Consider the following 22,895-nt stretch of genomic DNA (forward strand, 5'->3'; position numbering starts at 1 on the left):
TTTCCAACCTCTTAGATTCTATGTCAGGCAACAGTCGTTGTAAATTATATAGTTGTAAGCTCTGATGTGATCATGTGATCATCTCAATCAGTAGGCCTTCACTTTCAAGGGGATGACCTAGAACAATACAAGCAATGCCACCATACATCTGTCTAGTTCATCGTCTGCCTTCTCCTCTACTGCCCTTTGCAGACATATTTTCTACTAGAAAGAGCTTCTTAACTTCTAATTAAGAGATTTCCTACAACAATAGCAGGCCTCATTTCCCTTAACAATGGCTTGTTTTGATAAATCTTTTGCAAATACAGCTGGTATACTATCTAGCTGATTCAGCGCTTCTTCTTAACTCTATACTCATATCACCTACTAACTTAGAGCATAGAGAATTTTTTTCTAGATTCTAGAGATCTGAACTATTTGTTCTAAAATGGGGGCTAGGTGTCCCATCCTTTATAAAACCTCATGGTTAGATCTGTGAGAATCCCAGATTCTCAATCATCAATCTCTCTAAAGAATTCAGGGCTATCAAGTGTACCAAGGAATGAATTGAGGAAGGGCAGCATCTCTAAGTCCTACAGTGAGTTCTTTGAAATAAAATGGAACCTCCGAACAAAAAGAAAGGCTGTTGTTTAAGCCAATCAGATGTTCAGATTGAGTCTGAGACAGTGAAAAGAAGATGTCACTAGGGCATTGTGCTAAGTGGAACTATGGAGCATCCTTTTCCAAATGCCATGAAGTTTGAAAAGACCTGCAGTGTTGAACAGGCATTTTGTAAAAGAAAGTGAAGTCACAAAAATGGCAGCATGTTTGAATCTATTTGTATTTCCTTTTGAGGAAAAAAAAAAGAGAGAGAAAAGCTAAGGGCAAAACCTTGTAAATGTATCTTGAACTGATGTTATTTTTGCAAGTTAGACAGACATGAGGCCACCAGTCAGACAGTTTCAGGGCTAGCTCTCATATCAGAGCCCACTCTTCAAATCCTAGCCCTAATCAGAATGATAAAGAGCTGCCTTTAGATTAATCCTGCCCTGGACTTTAGACGAAAGAAACCCGCAGTTTAATTACTGAGTGAAATTCACTTTGTCTGATCTGCCTGTCTTTGCTGTAATGTCATAATATAATCAGCATCACCCCTATTTGAAACACGGAGCTGTGAAGTCCAAGGACCTGTATGATTGGAAGACATAAAATGATGCGCAGACAACAACCAGCCACGGTGCAGTAATTACTCGAACCGTGTTTTCATCTGTATGTCATTCTACCATTGGCTTGGCATGACAGCAGCCGCGGAAAGGATGGGAGGGAGCCTGATTGAAAAGGAGGGTGACCCACCCGTTCGAAGCCGACAAGGTGTGGGAGGGAAGAGCCTTGCTGTATAAAATCTTAAGGCTAATTAAACTTGCTTTTTTTCCTTTAATATATATTGCACTGGCTGCTGTGAGTCCAGGCTAAACTATTCAGCTGATGTCTCCCTGCAATTAAAATCTCCTCTTTAGTTGAAACTTGTTTCTGCTTCTCTGAAAATAATTTATTTTTCTTTTAAAACTGGCAGTTTTGGCAGGTCCCTCCCCCCATAGGTTTCCATGTAGGTTTTGCAAATTTAAAAAAAAGAGACAGAAGAGAGTTGCAGTTTGTCTTCCCTTAGATAACAGCTTCCGGGCTTTAGTTTCTGGATTTTGCATGGACCCATTGCCATTACATAGGACCATTCAACCCACACACATCTGTTTTCCCTACCACTTACTTCCCCAGCTAAAAATCAAATGCTTAAAGTAACTTGCTCTGTGTTGCATAGTTGGAATTGTAGCTAAGCTGTGAGTTGAACAAGAATGCATTTGACCCTACAACACCGAGCCCCTTCATTCTCACTGTTGACTACAATGGTTTATTTGCGCCAGTGCACACATTACTTTTTAGTATACCTTATATGCTCCCGAAGTGTTCCTTCTTTCAAATGTCCATTAGTGAAAGCAGGAGAGAAGAGTCTGCCAGTACCTTTTGAAGAGCTTTGAGGTTTACATGGTTCGGTTTTGTAGTTTCTATTGTAAATAAAGATATTGACTACAAAAACAATTGAACTTTTGAGAACAAATAAACAAAATGAAATAAAGATAAAATTTTTACTTCCCACCAAATTCTAGCATCAGGACTCCCAAGGATCTTGGGACCTTATGACTCATGAACAGGCATTGAAATCCTATGGAGTATAAACACATAACTCACCACCAAGATTCTTATGGCAGAATAAGGAGGGCTCATGGGTTGAGAGAATAGGATGTACAATCAGATGACCTGTGTTTAAGTCCTCATAAGACATTGCTTAATTTGCCTCTGTAAAATTAAAGCCGGTACCTTTTAACTTGTTAGAGTCAATATGCAGATGAAAGAAAGGGGTTAATCTATACAAAGTGCCCAGTCCCGTGCCCAGCACCAGCTAGCATATTAACTACCATTACTACCCATGCAGTATCTCCAGACTATACATATACATATACATATACATATACATATACATATACATATACATATACATATACATATACATCATCATCATCACTGTACTCTGCTATTGATCCCGATCAGTCAGATCATATAATTGCTGGGTTATCATGGCAGATTCTGCATGCTCTGCTTGTGCCTCCTTTATTCTAGTTTCTAATTATTGATAACAAGATAGGACTTTGATCAGGCCACTGCCCAATTTGCAAGGCTTTAATTCATGTCTTTTTCCACAGGACAAAAGTAGATCTTTCAGCATAGAGTTCACGGAGCCCTTTCCCCTTCCACCGTCAGCTGATCTCTCAGTACTGTCTCCTATACAATCCCTGCCAACATGTTCACTTGTTGCTACAAATGCATCTTTCAGTTTTCTGCTTCTGTGCTCTTGCTCATACCCTCACACACCTGAATCTCATCACCACCACCCAACTCTTACACATTTTTTCAAAGTTCAACTTGATTTTTTTCATCACAATGAGGTTGTCCGTTCCCTAGCTATATATAAATGATGGTATTGGTTATTTCTAAGTCACCATTCTGAACACATGAATTCCCTTGCATTATATTTGTCTATCTCACTTACCTTAAGCATAGGTCAGTGTCTCCATGCACAGTATTGTTTATTCAGTAGCTTCTGTCAGAGATCCCAGAGGTTTTTGGTACAGGATAAATGAATGTCAAATGAGTAAGTGCTCAAAATATGGAGTTTTTTCCTTGTTCTCTTTTTCAATATTAATTTGAATTTTATGCTTTATATATGTCATTTAAAATTTTTTTAACATCTCTTCTTCCTTGATCTTCTCCAAAAACTACCAAATAAAACCTTTGCATTTGTAGCCTCTGCCACTCTCTGAGCTTGCATATTCCTATGGAATCTAAGGGTCGTCTTCCTCCTCCCTCAGCACTGGAGGGATAACACCTTAGCTATCAAAAAAGATATGAGACCTGTTGAAAGGAAAAGATGAGTTATGTTGAAACATCTTATAAGTTATAAAAGCTTCACAAAGGCAAAGTATAATCTATGTTAGTAATTATTTCTTTAATAAGCATGCCTTCATGTATCAAAACTTAAAAAATGGGTATTGGACATCGTGGTACATGCTTGAAATCTCAACCTTATGCTGAGGAAGGAATTAAGGAGATCAAGACCACCTTGGTTGGGCTAAATATAAGACTCTGTCCAGAAAGAGAGGGAGGAGGGAAGATGAGGGGAAGTGAGTCTTAATGATCTCTTATCATATCTGTTGAGTTTAAACAAAATGCACCTCATATTGAAGAATTGTTCAAGATCCATTTCTACCTTTCTCTTGCTTTGTAAATAACAAGTCTCTTCTACAGGACTCACACACATCATTTGCCCTTGTTCTTCTGTACGTTGTTATGATGTTTCCTTGGGATGTACGGGGAAACATCTCTTTACTCTAGATAGAGCCCCAATAGACCAAAGAAAAGCTTCTACCCATGTCCAGCTTATTGAAACAATGACTTCTTAGAACATAGGTCTAAGGCAGCTATATTACTAAAAGGTTCCAGCCCAGCTTGGAGTAGCTCAGGAGAACTACCACTGGAGTCCTGCATACCCATCCTTCTGCTTCTTAAAGCTCCAGCACCCCACAGGACATGTGCATGGGGCAGATTACAGTAGGTGGGTAAGTTAGAATCTCAAGTGACAGTGTGAAGAAGCCCTCCTTCTTTCTAAGAGTACATGGAAAGAGAAAGAATCGACTTTTTGTGAGGGTTCATCACAGTGCTGGTTGAGGAAAGGTAGCAGTGGCTGATGTCATTGCAGAAGAAATAGCTGTCCACCTACTTGTATATGGCAAGTGGAGGCTTTCCTGAAGCTATCCCCTGGAACCATGCATTTAAAGTATGCTTTGTAATTCAGAAAGCAACACTTGTTTTTAACAACTAACAGGAAGCCTCTCAATAGCTCCTACATGACCCCGAAATAGCATGGTAAAGCCATCAGCTGTATCTTACACCTCAGATAGTAAGATAGTGCAGACTTAGACCTAGATTTAAATCTAGTTTTAGACCACCTAGATATTATGTATGGATATTTTTAAGTCAAAAGCCCCAACCGGAACATATTATCATGCTTAAGCTACCGAGTTACAGGAAGACTTTCTAACTTAGTCTAATGCTTGGGTGAACTTCTCCCTGTGCAATACAGTTCCATTAATTGGAGATGAATTGGTGAACAGTTATGGAAGAGCCTCAGACTTAAAATCACATTCCTTAACATTTCAGTACTGTAGGCAGTCGTTTGATGTTTGTTTTACTATTGGTGGAAACAAGCCAGGCAGATCAGCAGCGTTCCTTTCATTGTTTCCAGTGGAGACTGCCTGGGTGGCCACAGGTGAGAGTGAGTAGTAGCCAGTGTGAGCAAGCCATCCAGCATTCATTGGGTATCTTTTCTCTGTTGATGGGCTAGAGCAGGGAGGGAGAGAGGGAAGGACAGGGTGCATGAGAAAAGGAAGGAAGGAGCAAGCAAACAAACAAAAGAAGTTAGGTTTTTTTATGCATATCCTCCCCAAATTTTCCTGAACGTGAGTATATTCATATCCCCATGAGTTTCCTTTCACATGAGGCAAGACTTCATTGTTGTAAGCCTTGCTATCATGGTGATAAGCACCATGTGGCTCATTTGTTGCCTTTGCACTCCTCCCCTCTGCTTCCCACTTATCATCAGGCTACCAACAACTGCTTCTCTTTATACTGGATCCTCTCCTAAGCAAGCCTGATTAGGACAGACAGAAAAGCCTTCCCCCCTTCCCTCTGACCTCTTCACTCCTGCCTGCTGAGAGTTGTGAGTTAAAATTTCCAACGTAATATTTAACCTATGAGAAAACTGTTTACAAACTTGCTAGTTGACAATCAGAGATTCTTCCCAACTCCAGATTAATATGGCTAAAGTTTAACACAGTGAAACAGCTCACACACCAAAATAATAATAATAAATACATCTATAATTAAAAGATTAACTCTGGGAATTGTGCTGGTATTTTCAAGGCCCAAAATGGAATATGTGTTTCAGTCTAGATAAAAGAAAAACCTTTGTTAGGGACTCAAGGGCCTGCAGAGAAGGGAGCTAGGAGTCTCTGAACAGCACGGTCCTGGCCTCCTCCTCCTCTCCCTCCTCTTCCTCCCCCTCCTCCTTCTGTTCTTTCTCTTCCTCCCTGACCCTATTAGCCTCCTCCTGAGCCCATTCTTCTCCTCTTAAAAAGTAACCATTGTGCCAGATCTATGAAGGAAGAGTCGGGCAGATCTCAGAGTGTGAGGCTAGCCTGGGCTACAGAGTGAATTCCAAGATAACAAGAAACAGAAATCCTGTTTAAAAAAAAAAAAGGAAAGCAAAGAATAATAATCTTTACTTCTTTTTGTGGCATAGCTCATCTAAGAGTTTGGGATCCTTTTGATGGCTTATTTGGGCAGTGTTTGGCTTTAGGCAGCCTTGAGCTGTTTTGTGGTACCAGTGACTAGATGTGTTGATAACATTTTTAAGGGGACTATTTCTCTTCCTGAGCCACAAATGAACTTAAGCTATAGTTATAGACAGCAGAAGACAAGATACTACAAGAGAATATTGTGTTCTCTTTGGGAAAAAAAAAGTCTCCATGTTGTTGTGGTTGTTTTCCCCTTGGAGCTGGGATTCCATCTGGCACTGAAAACATATTGAGGCTACTTCCTCTCACTCGGGAATGTCTTCATCCTTACTTCATGCCATAGTGTATATCTCAAGGATCAATTTCTACAAGAACCTGAGTAGAATAATGAATAAGTGAGGTAGACCTATGAAAGACTACGTGAGTGTTTCATGTTCAGTATGGAGGTCCCTGTGAAATCCTGTAATGAAGACACTCTATCCTCACTGTATTTTGACACAGTAACTGGGATATATACTTGTCTAGGGCATATATAAAATGTTTCTGGGAAATTTATGGAGAAAGCATGATGAGTCTCTGTTTTGAAGTAGGTAGTACATTTTGCCATGAGATATGATAGGTAACTCATAAGCTTCAAGTTAAACCAGAGCTAGGTTTTTAGAGTTTCTGTTTCAGCCTGCACTTGAAAGTCATAAAGTTAAACATCGAAAACTCAGATCTCTCAGAAGTACCGTCTCATAATTGATTGTTTGGCCAAATGTGACCTGATTAACTCGGTAAGCAACATGAGAATGAACTGAGAGCAACAATCTTTAAATAAGATGAGACTTCAATGGATTGTATGTGCCAAATAAGGTGTCAGAAAAACTGGGAAGAGGGTCTCCCAGAAGATAGCCACAGTGCTTCAAGAAAGGGGATGTTGCTAACAGTGTGATTTCTTTGCTGAAAAGCTGAGGGAGATGAGAAGAGCCATGTGACCAGAGGGTTTGACAGGAGTGAGCATGGTGGAGCGTGCATAGCATAAAAGGCTGATCACAATGCCTGGGGCAAGGCTGGGAAGTGGGGCCCTGGTGATAGTATGTTTCCTATAAAACAAAGAAAGAAAGTGAGAAGTAACTAAAAAGAACCATGAGATAAAGAGACTCTACACAGAGACGCCTAGTGCACAGTGGCTTTTGTGGGTTATTAAGGGGGGGGGGGTTGTTTTGATTTTGCCTCACTTGGTAATTTTTTCCTTAAAACCTTCTTTACCAATTGAAAAAAAATGAACATGGATAAAAACTCCAATGTACAGTAGAAAAACCATAAAGAATAGTCAACACTAAGGTAGTAAGACGTAAAGGATATCCACTAAGATTCAGCAAGTCTCTGCCTAACTTAAACTCTTCCATGAACTTGACTAGGAAGCTATCTGTCAGTTTTCTCTGATAGTTGGCAACACCAGTGGCCATAGCGTAGGCTGAGCAGAGCCCATGTTTTCAGAATATGGTTGGACGTTGCTTCTCACTACACACTACTCTCTATCCCCTTCCCCTGAAGCCTTTGTAGCTCTACTTCTACCTAAAACAGAATCTGGTTCACAAGAGGCAGGGAGCCTATTAAGTGCAGAAGAAGAACAACCCACCAGCAAAGCATTTTACCAGACTGGAAAAACTGCATTTTGGTTTCATTTCAGCCAATGGAAAACCAATATGTTAACCATACTGGCTCGTATTTGTGGTGGAAACTCCATAATATCTTGTCATTGGCTTTACAAGCTTTTAAAACCAGGGAATGGAAAAAGAAGATCAAAAACCAATAGAAGGGGAAATTGGGAAATGGCAAATGCAAGAGCGATGGCACAGAGAGCCCAAGTGTTGTATAGTGCAGGCCCTGCAGACCAAAAATTATTGTGTTTCTAACACTATTGATTTTTTTCTGCAGCTGATATTTCAATCTGGGTGCAGTGTGTCTGTGAGTCTACGCACACTGTCAAGAAGAAATATGATAGTGTCTTAAAAGATTAATAATATCGCTGGTCCTCTGGAGGCCTGTCTTAATTCACTGGCCTGTTCCCTGGCATGTACTGTAATTTATCTAGTCTGATTTGAATAGCAAATGGCAATCGGCTGCCATTAGGGAAATGGGCATCATTCTTATTGATCCAGCATGGGCTGGATTTTATTTAAGGAGAACTGCAAAATGTTATTACCTTCAGGATGAAAGTCTGAAAAGAGAGATTTTCCTGAGTGTGCTTTGGAAATGTTCTACCTTAAAAGGAGGGAATGGATTGTGGATTTAGAAAAAAATGGATGGAGGTGTAGGAAATGGGACATGTACTGGCTTTTCTGCATAATTATTTACCATCCAGAAAGAGTGCTCTGACTACTCAAGGGAAGCCAGAAGTCTCAGGTCAGAGGGCCTCAGAGAAGGGCAGATCCTAGCTGCCTCGTTGTTCAACTCAATGTGAAGTCCCTAATTCCTCAGAATGTTTGTCAGTCTGTAAAATGGGCCAAACACATCAAGAGAAATGCAACTGTGAAGTTTCATTTCATGACCTGGAAATCTTAAATGAAGGATTCTATGGGATAAAACAGACAAAGAGCAATCCTGTTTAACATTGGTGGGTTCACTATTTATTATAGCTTCAGAAGAGACAGGTCATGTGCTGAGTGAACATAGGGGCTAGCCTCAAATTCCATTAGCGGTAATGTGCATCTCTCAGGTTAACATCACATGTGTTGACTTTTATGTTCACCTGTTAGTGGCAGAGCTAGACCTGCAATTTTATCTTGTTTTACTGATTCCAGGAAAGCTGCCAGGATTATTGTGGCAAATGCAGGAGACTGTGAGACCTGGGTCTCTCTGCCACCGGGTGCAGGGGCTGACTGTGCCATTCCTGTTAGAGCTTGTTTTGGGATTCACTATGAAGGAGCCCTCACATCCTACCCAGCCTACCCTTCCTTTGTAGTCAGAAGCAGGGGAAAGGTGTGTGTGACAAAGGTGGCTGGGGAAGGGCTCATTGCTGGTGAAATTCTTCTCCATTTCACCTCCGGTTGTTATGGAAAGAAACGATAATGTGCTACAGGAAATGGCCAAGTATAAAAGCAATAAAATAAATTGAAAATGACTTTGTTTTTTTGAGCAGCAGTAATTGCTATATGTTGTGATGTTTGCATAAGGAATTAGTTAATGTGTAGCAGAATGGCATGTGATACTTTTTATTTGCCTGATGACTGTAGTCTCTGAGTGAATGACTTATTAAGGTTAATAAAGAAAAATTTGCTTGTGACTTGTAATGATCCAATTGCTAGAATTTAGCATCCCCTTATGCATTGTTGCCTAAAGGGGAGAAGAAAAAACCCACACACATTAATGGCCGACTGGCTATGATTTTTTATAGTGGTGTGAGAACAAACAATGTCTTCTAAATTGTTGGTCTGTCTATCTTTCTGCCTGCCTGGGCAGGAACGTTATGGCTTTCTTAATTCTCCTGTGTGATTTATCATCCTAAATTCATTGTTTTGCATAACTCTGCTCAAAATGAAGAAATGTCATTATTTTGCAGCGAAAAAGTTGTCATTTGCATAATGCCTGCCATTAATTATTGTGAGACTAATGCAGTTGTTGATATTTTTAGGGCACAGTGGTACAGCCTGCACCTTGTATAATGTCATTCTGAAAACATTGGTAGTTAATAGGTGCCACAACATTGCACAAATGGAAAAGAAGATGATGAAGAAGAAGGGGACACAATGGAACAGGCTGTGATCTTTATTTAGCTTTTTTTCTTCCCCTGAAATGCTTAGTGAGTGAAGACTATAAAAGGAAGCGAACAGAGCAGGAAGCTGTGACATCCAGGAGAACAAAGGGATTGAAAAGCCGAGGTTTTCTATTTAGGCTGAATTAGTGTAACCTGGGTTCCAGCCAGTGTAATGGAGGAAGTCCTGTCTCCACTGTTTTGGCTTACCTGCCTAACCAAAGCCCTAAACAGAATGCAGGGTTGGGCTTTTAAAACCATCAATTAGGGTAAGAGTTTGCTCTGAAGCGCGTTCATCTTGTGGAAGAATTCTCTCAGCTAGGCATTTGGCCAAAGTTAAGAGGACACACCAGGGTTTCATGAAGCAGGGAGCTAAAGAATAATGATTTTCTGATTTCGATTAATCAGTCCCCTGTATTTCACCTATTTCATTATTTGTACATAGGACCTGCCAAGAGCAGGGAAATACCATGGTGGTAGCAGATTAGAGGGACAATTCATTTCCTTTCTATTTCTTGCCATAGAACTCACTCTTGCATCTGATTCTTTACGGCAGTGCCTACTAAGGCTTTCTATTACCTACTTCACAGGTAAATGAAAGTCAGTTATAAAAATTCGATCAGAGATGAAACTCATTACCCTGAGTCTGGGAGGCATAAATATTACAAGTGTAGCTAACTGTTGATCTTTTTAGTCATGGGAACTTAAGAAAAAAACAGACATACATCAAATAGAATTTTTTTCCTAATTTCACTGTTTCATGTGTATTATAAATTTAGATGTTTCTTTTTATCATTAAATTTAAAAGACATAAAAGAAATGGAACCTCAAAAGTAGACTGACTTGCTATGACTGACCAGAAATATTTAGAAAGATAGTGCCTTTCAAGGCTTAAAGCTGGCATTCTAAACTCTTTGGAAGATGAAATATTTCCAAGGCGACACAATACAAACTCCGATGGGTACTGTATGCTCCAAAGCCACTGGTCTGGAGCTCGCAGGAAGCCAGATGTTCCTGGGGGTGGTGGTTGGGCCTAAGGAGCATGAGTTCCCCATTTGTCTTCTGACAAATGTCTGAGCAGAATTCAGGCTGCAATGGCTTTGTAGATCCTGCCCATTGTAGCATAATTGCATGTGTTTAACCATGGGGTATGTAGAAAATATGTATTCTGAATAGGAAATTTTAACTCCTCATAGTGACATCACCATCACAAAGTACCACATTTAGGGATATAAAAAATAGATGAGTCCATATGTCCATTGAGTACAGTCTCTATGGCTGGTCTCACTTTTTCCTTTATTCTAAAGTAAAGGAAATTGTTCTGACAGCCTCAAATTAATGTCCTTGATTACAGTAAAATCAATATGTACCTGCACTCTTAAAACCCAACTAAGAAGTCCAAAATGTAGGGTAAATGCAAAGGAAATTAAAGGAGAGGGCATTTATACATTGTACAGTGGACTAGGAAAACGGAAGCTAATTTACATGTGGCATTTCTAACCTAGTACTGCCAAGAAGCCTACCATGGATTCTAGAGCTATCTGTAAAGTATAGATAAAAATAGTACACATAGCTAAGAACCAAACTATCAAGTTAAGCCATGATAAATGTGGTCACCTCATCTGAAGCCTTTATTGTTTAGTCTAAAGCCAGAGGATTCTTGATCTCAAGGAAACCAAAGCTGTTGGAAATAAACCTCACCTATGGATTCTCTTAAGGCATTTTGACCCAACAGTTACATTTTATGTTTTCTTATGCCTGCTATTGCCTCTTTATTTGAAAATGCTCCAATAGTTAGTGAACAATATGCTTTTAGAACCCAGTTTTCATGGCATCCATTTGCTAAGCTATTTTACCTTACTCTAAGAGAGTCTGGGTTAAAAGTTAGACATTTTTATGCATTGCATATTTTTCACTCCAAAAGAGCAATAGTCCTAAAGATAGCAACCTCGTAGTGACTAATCAGTATGAGCTCCTATTCTTTGTGTTCATGAAGGGGCTTCAGAGCTCAAGGTTTACATGGAAACAAGATAGAAGTCCATATATTATTTGATTTTCATTATCTAATATCTGATAATGATGTCAGACTGGCATTCTCTAATACTTACTGATTGTTGCAAAGTCTTCTAACTTACCTACCCTTTGCTTTAGAGTTCATTCCCCTTCATACAGCCCAACACCTGTACTAAGAACCAGATAAAAGATGTATCAAACTATACTATAAATTGTATGTAAAGTTGTTTATACATGGATCCAATCTATAAAGTAAGACTACAAGAAAAAATTCTATATAGCATGTAAAAGTATCTTTTATTCACCTGATATAATTGTCTTGGTGGCCTACTGCTTAATAAGCTTAACTTTTTAGTTTTTTTCTGAACTCTGGATTGTTCAACTCAGATGTTCTGCATCCCCTCTAAGATGACTGATTCAATATGGCTTCTCTTGGCTTCTGACTGAATTGCTGTATCTGGCCTCAAACTAACTCTGGTAATCCGTTCTTGTGAGAGTTGGTGTATCCTATCTCTGACTCATTCTGTGAAATCTTTCTCTGATTGCTCACTTTGTCTGCCCCTTGATTACAGTTTACTTTAAAATATGGTTGCTTCCTTCTACAAATTGACCTTGCCTACATTGTTTGGGATTAAAGGTTTGTACTAAGGGCATGTCTGAATTCTAGCCAGATCATCAGGTGGAAAGAACAGAGGCCACCAGAACACTCCAGTTTCACCACACTGTGGAGCATAAATGTTTTCTATTTAAAGTTCCTATGACTGAGATGGGATTTATCAGTCCTGGAACACTTTATTCACCACGTCCCCATTCAATCATTTAGTAGGTATCAAGCACCTGTCCTGTTGCTGGCACTGTTCTGATTACTGGCGATACCGTAAGAAATTGAAGACACCATCCCCAACTCCTGCCCCCAAAAGCTTACCTTGTGATAGGAGAGAAAGGCAACAATTGAGTAAACAGAAAACATATTTTAAATAATTAGATTTATGAAGAAAATAATGAAGTGTAAGATAGACAGCAGGGATAACCTCTAGAGAAAATGCTATTTGGAATGGTATGTAGGAAAGGTTTCATTGAGAAAGATACAGTTGGAAAGATAATTTAAGTAATGAGAAGAAGCTTGGCATATGGCAATCAGGGGAAAGAGTATTTTAATCAGAGGAAGCAAAAACAATTTAAATATTCCAAAGAGAGAAAGAAGAAATGCATAGTTCATATAAAGTGAGAGTGACCATGTATATGGACAGGGACTAGATCTCAAAGGTTATGCCAGAGACTTGACAAGTAGCCATCCATAGTTTTGTGTTTGTTTGTTTGTTTGTTTGTTTGTTTGTTTTACAGGACTTGTACTCTCCTATATGGGTTAAAAGATGTCTTGTTACTCTGTGGAGAATTATCAGATACCAGGATGGGGAGGAAGAGTGATGAAAAACTATCATGGCAGCTCAGGGATGTGATTGGCAACAGCAGTGAAAGGGAATGGGGATGTCTTGGGATAGTCATTTGAGAGATGGAGACCTCCACTAAGGAAATTCTTCCGTAAGATCTGGCTCCAGGCAAGCCTGTGGGCATTTTCCTAGTTTGTGATTGATGTGGGAGCCCCCACTACATTGTGTGTGGAGCAAGTAGTAGAGAGCAAGCCAGTAATGAGCACGCCTCCATGGCCTCTCAACAGCTCCTGCCTCCGGGTTCTTGCCCTGCTTGAGTTCCTGTCCTGACTTCTTTTGATGAACTGTGATTTAGAAACATAAAACAAATAAACCTTTTCCTCCCCAGGTTGCTTTGCTCATGATACTTTACCACAGCAATCATGACCTTACAGTAAAGAGAAGCTAGATCAATTCTGCTAACTTGCTAGTATATCTAGAGAAAGAGACCACAAGTGTAATGAGTCCAAGATGTTTTACCTAAGCCACTGGAGAAATAAAAGTATTAGCATTGGGGAGTTGGAAGCTGTGGGGGCTATGGAGTTATGAGCAAATTTGGGAGAAGAAAAATATTGATTTAATTAGGGGGCTTGATGAGTTTGAGATTCTTATACAAGGAAAGTGCTATTGTCAGTAGTATGCATGACACAGGAACAACAATGAGAGGTTAGGGCAGGACATTTAAAATATTTTTATTTCTCTACTTACATATTTTCTTTATAAAGCTAACGCAAGTAAGGAATGAGCCCTGAGCAAGTTTTAAAAGATAATTATGCACATCCTATATGATTTTAAGTACTAATTTCAGTCATTTCTCTCTTCTTTAAAGTCCCTGGTGTGTGGAAAGTGAACCAGTAAACCAATGTGAGTATTTACTCAAGACACATAGAGTTCCTAGTCACAGTGAGGTGTATAAATGCAGTCATTGTCTGCATTCAAGTATGGGGTAGAGGAGAAACCCTATTATTTGGGGGTGGGGGTATGTTTTAAGTGAGGAAATCTGTGTAACATATAATAAAATTGAAGCTTGAACTTGAGCCCAATTTCTGAAGTACAGATGACTTAAATGGGTGGGAAGGGACAGGCAGGACATCCAGGGTAAGAGAAGTCACAGGAAGATATACACAGATAAAATCTTGCTTTCTCTTTGTAGCTGAGCAAGGATGAAGGAGACCAGCTTAGCAGGACCAGAATTTGTTTTATTGATTTAGGAGAGATGAATGAATAATGGCTACCTAGAGCTTCGAGTCACAACCCACCCATAGTTCCTCCTGAGCTCAGTGTACTTCACTGAGGTTTGTGGAGCTGAGAATGGAGAGGCTGTATAGCTTGGAAGATCTTGGTTATAAGCATTGGACTGGGCTGGAAATCTTACTTCCCCATAGGGAGACTGTTTCAGAAGAGTCCTCCTTCATAAATCTGTGACATTAAGTAGTTACTACTTCTACCTGGGTTGCATATGCTGTGTTAAGTAGAGCAGTTTCTTCTTGCAGCAGCAGTTCATCAAGACTTGCTGAAATTCCTGAGTGTCATGACACAGCTATTGTTCATATACCCACCTAATTTTTCATTTACTACTAATATACTTTATTCTTATCCTGGCATATTATTTGGGAACAACTATGACCTGTCATGTCTCCTTCATTTTTTCTACTTTATAATATCTTGCAAATCATGTATGACTGGATATGAGCACGTGGGTAAGAGACACTAAAAGATGGTAACCCTTTAAAGGAAGTATAGGTATAAGAGAGAGCGTGATTCATTTACTGCATGGAATTGGACTATATCGAACTAACCTCCTCCTGATGTCTCAAAACCTACAATATATTATCATACAGGTTTGGCCCTCTGTGCTTTGTTCTCTACAACATCTACATGCCATGAGCAGATATATCAATAGTAATCAATCTGTAAATCAGAGTAAACATGTTGCGTTGTGAACCCATCTAATATAATATCATGGCAGTAAGTAATACTAGGAAGCCTGAATTTAAGGCAAAAGTTAGGACCAAACTTTTGAATCAACAGCCTCAGAATCTCTAGCCAAATTCTGAACATTCCTCATCCTTAACTAACAGTACACTGGTAATTTTTCTATGATGGGGTCTATGATTAACATCACTCAGCTATTAAAGTCTTATTTATTTGAGGGATAGAGTAGCTAAGCTACAACAACTACATTTCCCCAAAAACTTGATGCTTAAGAATTTGACACTGTCTTTAAAAAGTTAGGAGGAGAACTCCTACACTAGTGCAGTTTCTTCATGCCTTGAGAAGAAAGGCTTGGATAGATTTAACAATATTTATTAAGCAGTATTTTACCATAAAATTAATATACCTTAATTATGGGAAATTTCAAAAGAAATAAAATTCATAATTCCTCCAACCAGGTATATTTCCTGCTGATTCCAGTTTTTTAGATATACTTTTCAGATATTTACATCAATGGTATTTGTGGTAAGTTTGACCCAAGGAGTGGCACTATTTGGAGGTGTGTCCTTGTTGGAGTAGGTGCAGCCTTGTTGGATGAAGTGTGTCACTGTGGGCTTTAAAACCCTCATCCTAAACACATAAGTAGATGCTCACAGTCAGCTATTGGATGGAGTACAGGGCCCCCAATGGAGGAGCTAGAGAAAGTATCCAAGGAGCTAAAGAGATCTGCAACCCTGTAGGTGCAACATTATGAACTAACCAGTACCCCGGAGCTCTTGACTCTAGCTGCATATGTATCAAAAGATGGCCTAGTCGGCCATCACTGGAAAGAGAGGCCCATTGGACACGCATACTTTATATGCCCCAGTACAGGGGAATGCCAGGGCCAAAAAATGGGAATGGGTGGATAGGGAAGTGTGGGGGGCGGGGGAGGGTATGGGGGACTTTTGGGATAACATTCTAAATGTAATTGAGGAAAATACGTAATAATAAAAAATATTAAAAAAAAAAAAACCCTCATCCTAGCTACGTGGAAGCTAGTCTTCTAGCAGCCTTCAGATAAAGATGTAGAACTCTCTGCTCCTCCTGCACCATATCTGCCTGGATGCTGCCATGCTAAGTTGATGATAATGGATTGAACCTCTGAACCTATAAGCCAGACCCCATTATATGTTGTCCTTATAAGAGTTGTCTTGGTCATGGTGTCTGTTCACATCAGTAAAACCCTAACTAAGACAATATTTAACTGAGGATTATATATTGATACAATAATTTTCTTTTTATATACTTTTAGATTTTGGTTTTTTTTTCATTTGTTTTCTTTCTGGCACTAAGTAGTATCCAAATATTTTTAGTATTTGCACACCGTGCCAGTAAATGGTTATATTATCATTTATTTAATCAACACTCTATTGTCAGATAAAGTTTTCCATTCTTCACAATCCTAAGAAACATGATAAACAAACTTGCTTCCAAATTTGTATGTAGATTTTTGATTACTTCCTTTAGACCATAGATGTACACTTTCTGGGATAACAACATTCATATCCTCTAAGTTTTTGACACATGTTGCTAAGATAACTTGCCAGAACACTGAGCCAATTTCATTCTTTCTGTGGTAATTTCTTAAGAATTCCTTCTCGAGGGGATATTAAAACCCTGCAGTTTCTCCTCTCTGAGCACTGTCTCTTCTGTGGTCATAGCAAACCTACTTCCTCAAGTGTCAGGTTTATACCCAGAGCAACCAGATCATTCCTACAGTCATGGATGCTGCAATTAAGACAATGTAAGTAAAATAAACTGACAACAAGATTACTGTGGGTTTCTTTCAACTGCCAGGGCTGGACAAGCGTTGTCCACCCTGGATAAGAAACTAGAAAAATAAAGAAAAGCACTTTCACCTCCTATAGTCAAGCCACATGCAGAGTGGGAGGCACTGAGCCACAGGTTTATGTGATAAGAGTCCTGCCCTCTGAGAACCCACAACCCTATGTACAGTGATTCACAAGGCATAAGATGAATTTGGACTTCCAGGATGAAGCCATATGGTAAAGGTACTTAAACTGTATTGTGCAGACTGCAGGACACCTGTGATCTGTGTATTCAGGTGGTTGGTAAGAATGTCTTGATATTCATGGGATCTGGGAAACGAAGAACTGTGAATATGCTTATACGCAAAGGATTGGACAGGAGCAAATGGAGACAAGTTATAAACTAGAAATAGCCACTGTTGCTTAAAGAGAAAAACCCTACTTGTTTCCATGTCTCCCACTGTGTCTGGTCCAGGGACATATGTGTAACTCCTAGGATGGAAGGTTCTTCATTTGGTAGCTTAGTGTTGCTGAGGTTTTCAAGTAGCACAGGGAAAGAACACAAAGCGGGTATACAGAGCATTTTCTTGTGAGGACAATGGGAGAGTATTTGGAATTGGGCCTCTTGTGAAAAAATCAGAAAGGTTGCTAAGGACCTAGGACCTCCTGCAGTGTTAGAGCAGTGCAGTGCAGCTTGTCACTCTGCCAAGGGGTACAATGGGGAATGGGAGCTGCCTGACTGAGAGTTAAAGAAGTGAGAGGGCTCATTCTAGTGCCTGGGCCAGAAAAGCTGTCTTGAACATACTTAGCCAGCTAAAAGGGCCAGAGTTCGTAGGACTCCTGTAGCCATGACTCAAAACTTCCAGTAGTCCTTCTGAAAATGCATAATAAATGACACATAGTGAACATGTAAACAAGCTATTTAATAACATTTTAATGCTTGATTCTGATCTCTTAATTAAAATGTGCATAAAAGAAAACAGTGGTGGAACATCTGTGTGTGTTATTGGGATAGCAGGATTTATATTGCACCCTGGGCTTTTTGGTTCATTTCTCAGTGTATGTGATTGGAGGGGGAGGGGGAGTTGCTATGAGGCAGTTAGCCATTGAGTCCCAGAGAGTCTGTTTGCAGCCACCCTCTCTGTGCAGTGTCTGTGTCTTCTGTTTCCTCACATGAAGGGCTCTGGAGCTTGTTCTCTGCCTAAGGTAAACTGTTTTCATCACTAGACCTGAAAACTACCCTTCACCCACCCCTCTAACCTGAAACCCTGACCTAACCCTGACTCAGCCTCATTATCTCAGGAGATATACACAGCATTACCTAATGTTTGGAGCCTCTGTGGGTAATCTCAGAGAGTTCCGGGAAAAGCATAGTCCTTTGTAACTGTGACCTTGTGGTAATTATTACTCTCCTGGCCACTGTGGAAATGTCAGAATGTCAGAAGACAGAGATCCTACCCATTCCTGATTGTGGTTTTTTTCCATAACCATCATTGTCATCCTCACCATCCTTCTTGTTATTGATGTTAAGAATATATCAGAACGTCATTTTGCCCCATTGTTAAATGAAAGTACCAGCAATCACAAAGCCAAAAGAGTTTAAAATAACTCAGATCTTCTACTTAAAACTTGACACTATGAAATACTTTTGTTTCTATCTTTATTTAGATTGTATCTAATAAGCAAGAAGTTAATCTTTCATTAAACCACCACAAAATGTTACTTCACATCTATTATTCCCAAGAGAGTTCTATGTCATTTGTTCCATAAAAAGTTTTATCCAAATGTCCTTCTTAAATGCATAATAGTTAATAGTGCCCCACTTCATAAGGGCGACATTATGCCAGGATAGACTTTAACCTAACAGTCTTACAAATGGGCAACTGTTCATTCCACAGCTAGTTAACCAGATTCAGAGAGGTTTTTATAAATATTGCTAGTCCTTAGATTCAAATTCACATCTAGCTTTCATTTTCAAAGCATAATCTACCTATGATTTTAAGCCCTTCTGTTAAAATAACCGTTATTCTTCTGTTGCAATTGTAGTCTTGGAGGCTAACTGCCTCAGTCTGCTCACCTAGGCCTAGTTCTGGAAGCTTCTAGCCTCTATAAATCTAATCTAGCCCTAGAATGTTTTCAGTCTCTGAGACTTACTGCAGAATACACGTATCCCTTTTTATTTCTTTCTGATTTCCCACTGGCTGGTTCTGCTCAGCTGTTCTGGTTCAAACTCCTCTTCAAGCTGACTGATTCAATCTAGCTTCACTCAGTTTCTTACTGAATTTCTTTGCTTAGACTAATATTAACTTTGGCAACCTGTTCTAATCTTCTGGCTCCTTCTCACTCTCTGTCTCCTTCTCTCTCTCTCTCTCTCTCTCTCTCTCTCTCTCTCTCTCTCTCTCTCTCTCTCTCTCTCTCTTTCTCTCTCTCTCTCTAACCTGTCTCTGTACAACTGTCCCAGTAAAACTGCCTTCTTTCTTTTTCTCTGCACTGCTCTCTTAAGTAGCTTGTCTTTTCTGTCTCTTCCCATAAGAGTTGGTCATAGATATTCTGTCAAATCTTTCATAGATATTCTGTCAAATCTTTCTCTGATTCATCACTTTGTCTGCCTCTCAATTAGATATCACTTTCAAGCATGGCTGCTTCCCTCTACAGACTAACTTTACCTTTATTGTTTGGGATTAAAGAAGTACACTAAGAGCATGTCTGTATTCCGGTCAGAGGATTAAAGGTGTGTGCTAAGGGCTGAGCAACTAGAAACATCGTTTTCAGTAAAAATATAATCCTGGGGTTCATGATGTAATCAAATATCCTGCAACACCCTACAGTGTAGTTGGTCTGTGTTCTTTAGGCATGGATTGTATGTTCTGAAGGAGTCAAGTAAAATGTACTATTTGTGTCAAACATCTAAAACTTGTCTTGAAAATCTTGATTAATTCACAAATACAAAGTAAATAGCATTATGACACATATGAAGAACTTCATGAATAAATTAGTATAACTTCCAAGTTTTAGCTTATGGATGTAGTATGCCCCATGGAGTCTCAGTTTATATATGACACCTCCCTATATAAAGTTTTGTATCATCAAAAAATGTATGAAAACCCTTTGTTTTGGGATTCCTCAAAGCTGGCAATCTCTGATGATACTTGGAGAAAATTGCCTACAATATACAGACATTACTTCATTTTGGTCTGTCCTTAGCTCTTGTGAGTGGGGCACAATACAATTTGGGGGAATTACCTTGGCTTTTAATTGAGATTTGCTTTAGAAGTGTTCTTCCAAATGCAGAAAGGAGTAGGCTGTGGTTCTTCATTCCTTTGCTTTTCTCTATCACCTTGCACCTCTGTTTTCTTTCTGGGTCAGTGCTATCAGTTTCCTATGATTCTTTGATGAAAGAGGCACTGAGTCAACCCCTGCTTTCAGCTTATTATGTCTCCTAAAACATTTATCAGATTTATATGATCATTAGGCTGTATTGGTTAGATTGGGTTGGCATTGATATGATAATCATATATATAATAGGAAGTTATCTTGGTCTACTATGAAAATGGGGCCCTTGAGAATCATAAGAGCTAGCCGGGCGTGGTGGTGCACGCCTTTAATCCCAGCACTTGGGAGGCAGAGGCAGGCGGATTCCTGAGTTCGAGGCCAGCCTGGTCTACAGAGTGAGTTCCAGGACAGCCAGGGCTATACAGAGAAGCCCTGTCTCCAAAACAAAAAGAAAAGAGAATCATAAGAGCTTATAAGCCTTTCTGACTACCAGCCTGGGTTTGTTTAGATCTGAGTCCAAGGCTTCTACATTTGCAAAATGAAAAGTAACCATAATACCTAGTTTATAGAGAAATTATATGGATTAAATGAACTAGTATGTGCAAAATGTTTAAAGCAATGGTGGTTGCTTATACTTTATGTGTATAGAATGGAGATAGATAGAGCGATAGATAGCTCTTCCAGGAACCCAAGTTCAGTTCAAAGCATCCACGTCAGGCAGCTTACAACTCCCTATAATTCCTGCTCCTGGAGATCTAACATTTTCTTCTCACCTCCATGGACACCCACACTCATAAGCACACAGGTACACACATGTAAAAGTAATTTAAAATAAAATAAATCTTAAAAAGAAAAAGAGATGGAAGGGGTAGCAGAAAAGGATAATGACTTAACCGTGAGCTGAGTTTCATCTTTTCAGTTGAGCACAGCACACAGGCCGTTTGCTCAGGAGGCAGTGCTGAGGTTCTGACTACAGCTGACTCTTGACAACTCCCAACTCTCTATGGTACCTCAGTTTGCCCTCCCTAAAATGGGTGAGAAGGAATGCAGGATTTCTATTTCTTTTTGTCTACATGGACTTGATCTCAGAGATATTTCTGCTCAGGATGACCAGTGACATGACTTAGGACAGTGTTAGTTAAAGGCGAACAGCCGAGTGTGGCAGGCGGCACTGCTCATAAGCTGTGCTTCCCCTAAGTGACTATATTTGCATGTATGCTTTTGCTCTTTGTAAATTTGTCATGTGTTTGAGTATTTATGCACCTACATGGCCGCTGAAGGAAGCACACTAGAATACATTCTTGTGGTATGTGTGTTTATATTTAACACATATATATACAGTATGTGTGTATATATATAAATATATGTCTGTGTGTATGAGAAACAGATGCACTGTAGGCAGATAAAGCAGATAAATATAGATCCAAATAGAAGCATAAGCATATAAATATAGACGTTATATAGCGTGAAAGCTAGCAGATCAGCACCATTTCATTACTGCTTCAAGCTTCATAATAAAGAGTTGAAAATCAGTGAACTAACATTGAAATTTTTGACTGAATGACACTGACAGTTCAGAAGACATGGTGTAAGGTAAGAAAATAACCTTTCTTTCAACTCTGAGGCGAAATTAGCAGGAAGCTTTATTACTTTTAATTAATTGATTTGTGAAAGTTTTTAGATAGTAGGTAGTGTGGTATTTTTACTGGTACAAATATGCCACTTTTCCTACCATAGAATCAGAAATAAGTATGAAGTAAAAACCTACTCTAAGTTTGAAAGGTTCAGCAGGGGTGACACCTGGACCCTTCTGACCGCACCCCCAACTTTCCCTTGTTCCTGGGGTTTGGCAGGTAGGTAGGCTCCATGCTACAGTATTGTTCCCAGGCACATCTGAAGTCTTAGAAAATGCTCCCAAAGGAGGTATTTGAAGCACAAGGCCAGAGTCACCATTGCTCAGTGAGAGTGGTGGAGATGCTTGCAGTTGTGCTCAGTGATGGTGCTGTGAGAGTTAAAATGGCCTCCATCTGTTACCCTGGATCACTATCTATTCTCACAGGCGAAAGCATCGCTCCTGAGGTTTTTGCTGTTTTACTTTGTTTTTATGAGGAGGATGGTGTGAGCTATTTTCAGCTGGTTCAAGTTAACTGAGTACTTAACTTTTTAATGTCACAAGTTATAGCTTGGTCATGTGTTTAAATATGATTTTAAAAATTATCTTTCCATAAACTATATCTATTTCCCTCGAGGACTGCATTTCTTCCCCAGCTTTGTTGCAAAGCAGTTAGAAAAGCTGAAATCTGATGTCTTCTGGACCCGTGCAGACACACAGCCCACTTTTTCCAGTGTCACAAAGCAGTCCTAGTGGTTGTTGCTACTGCATTCCTCAGTGTTTAGTATACAGTGGCTCTTCCTGATGGGGTTGGGGCGCAGGAGAGGGAAGAAGGTTCCAGCTCTCTCTGCTTCTCCTAAATGAGGAGTTAGTGTTCCTTCCCTCTTGCTTCCAATCTGGTGTGAGGGAGACACAGTACAGCTGTGGGGGGGAGCAGTGCAGCCTGCAAGCTGTTCAGTCGTTACATCTGTTGTTTGCACCCACTGTGTGATAATTCCTTATGTAGCAATGGTTTTACAAGTATTCTTCTTAAATATCCAAAGGTCTTAAGGACATGTGTAGGTATGTGCACATGCATGGACCTGAGACTTCAGAGGGGCCTGGGAACAATAATGTAGTATGTAACCTACCTACCTACCTGCCAAACCCCAGGAATAAGGGAAAGTGTGGGCTACGGTCAAAAGGGTCCACGTGTCA

The 22,895-nt window shown here is 39.7% G+C and overlaps 1 protein-coding gene across 42 annotated transcripts in view; it reads left to right on the forward strand.

The window, feature by feature from the left end:
- The window catches only part of Zbtb20 (zinc finger and BTB domain containing 20), a 758,704-nt gene that overhangs the window by 393,386 nt on the left and 342,423 nt on the right, over positions 1–22,895 (forward strand). For 4 of the 42 annotated variants that reach the window (XM_030249219.1, XM_030249210.1, XM_030249200.1 and 1 more), the window contains one exon: positions 13,897–13,931. The exons of the other annotated variants lie outside the window; for them this stretch is intronic. The gene's annotated coding sequence lies outside the window, so the exon portion shown is untranslated. The remainder of the gene's footprint in view (positions 1–13,896; positions 13,932–22,895) is intronic. 42 annotated transcript variants of the gene reach the window in all.

The sequence above is a fragment of the Mus musculus genome, chromosome 16 (genome assembly GCF_000001635.26).
Source record: "Mus musculus strain C57BL/6J chromosome 16, GRCm38.p6 C57BL/6J".
NCBI classification, from domain to species: domain Eukaryota; kingdom Metazoa; phylum Chordata; class Mammalia; order Rodentia; family Muridae; genus Mus; species Mus musculus.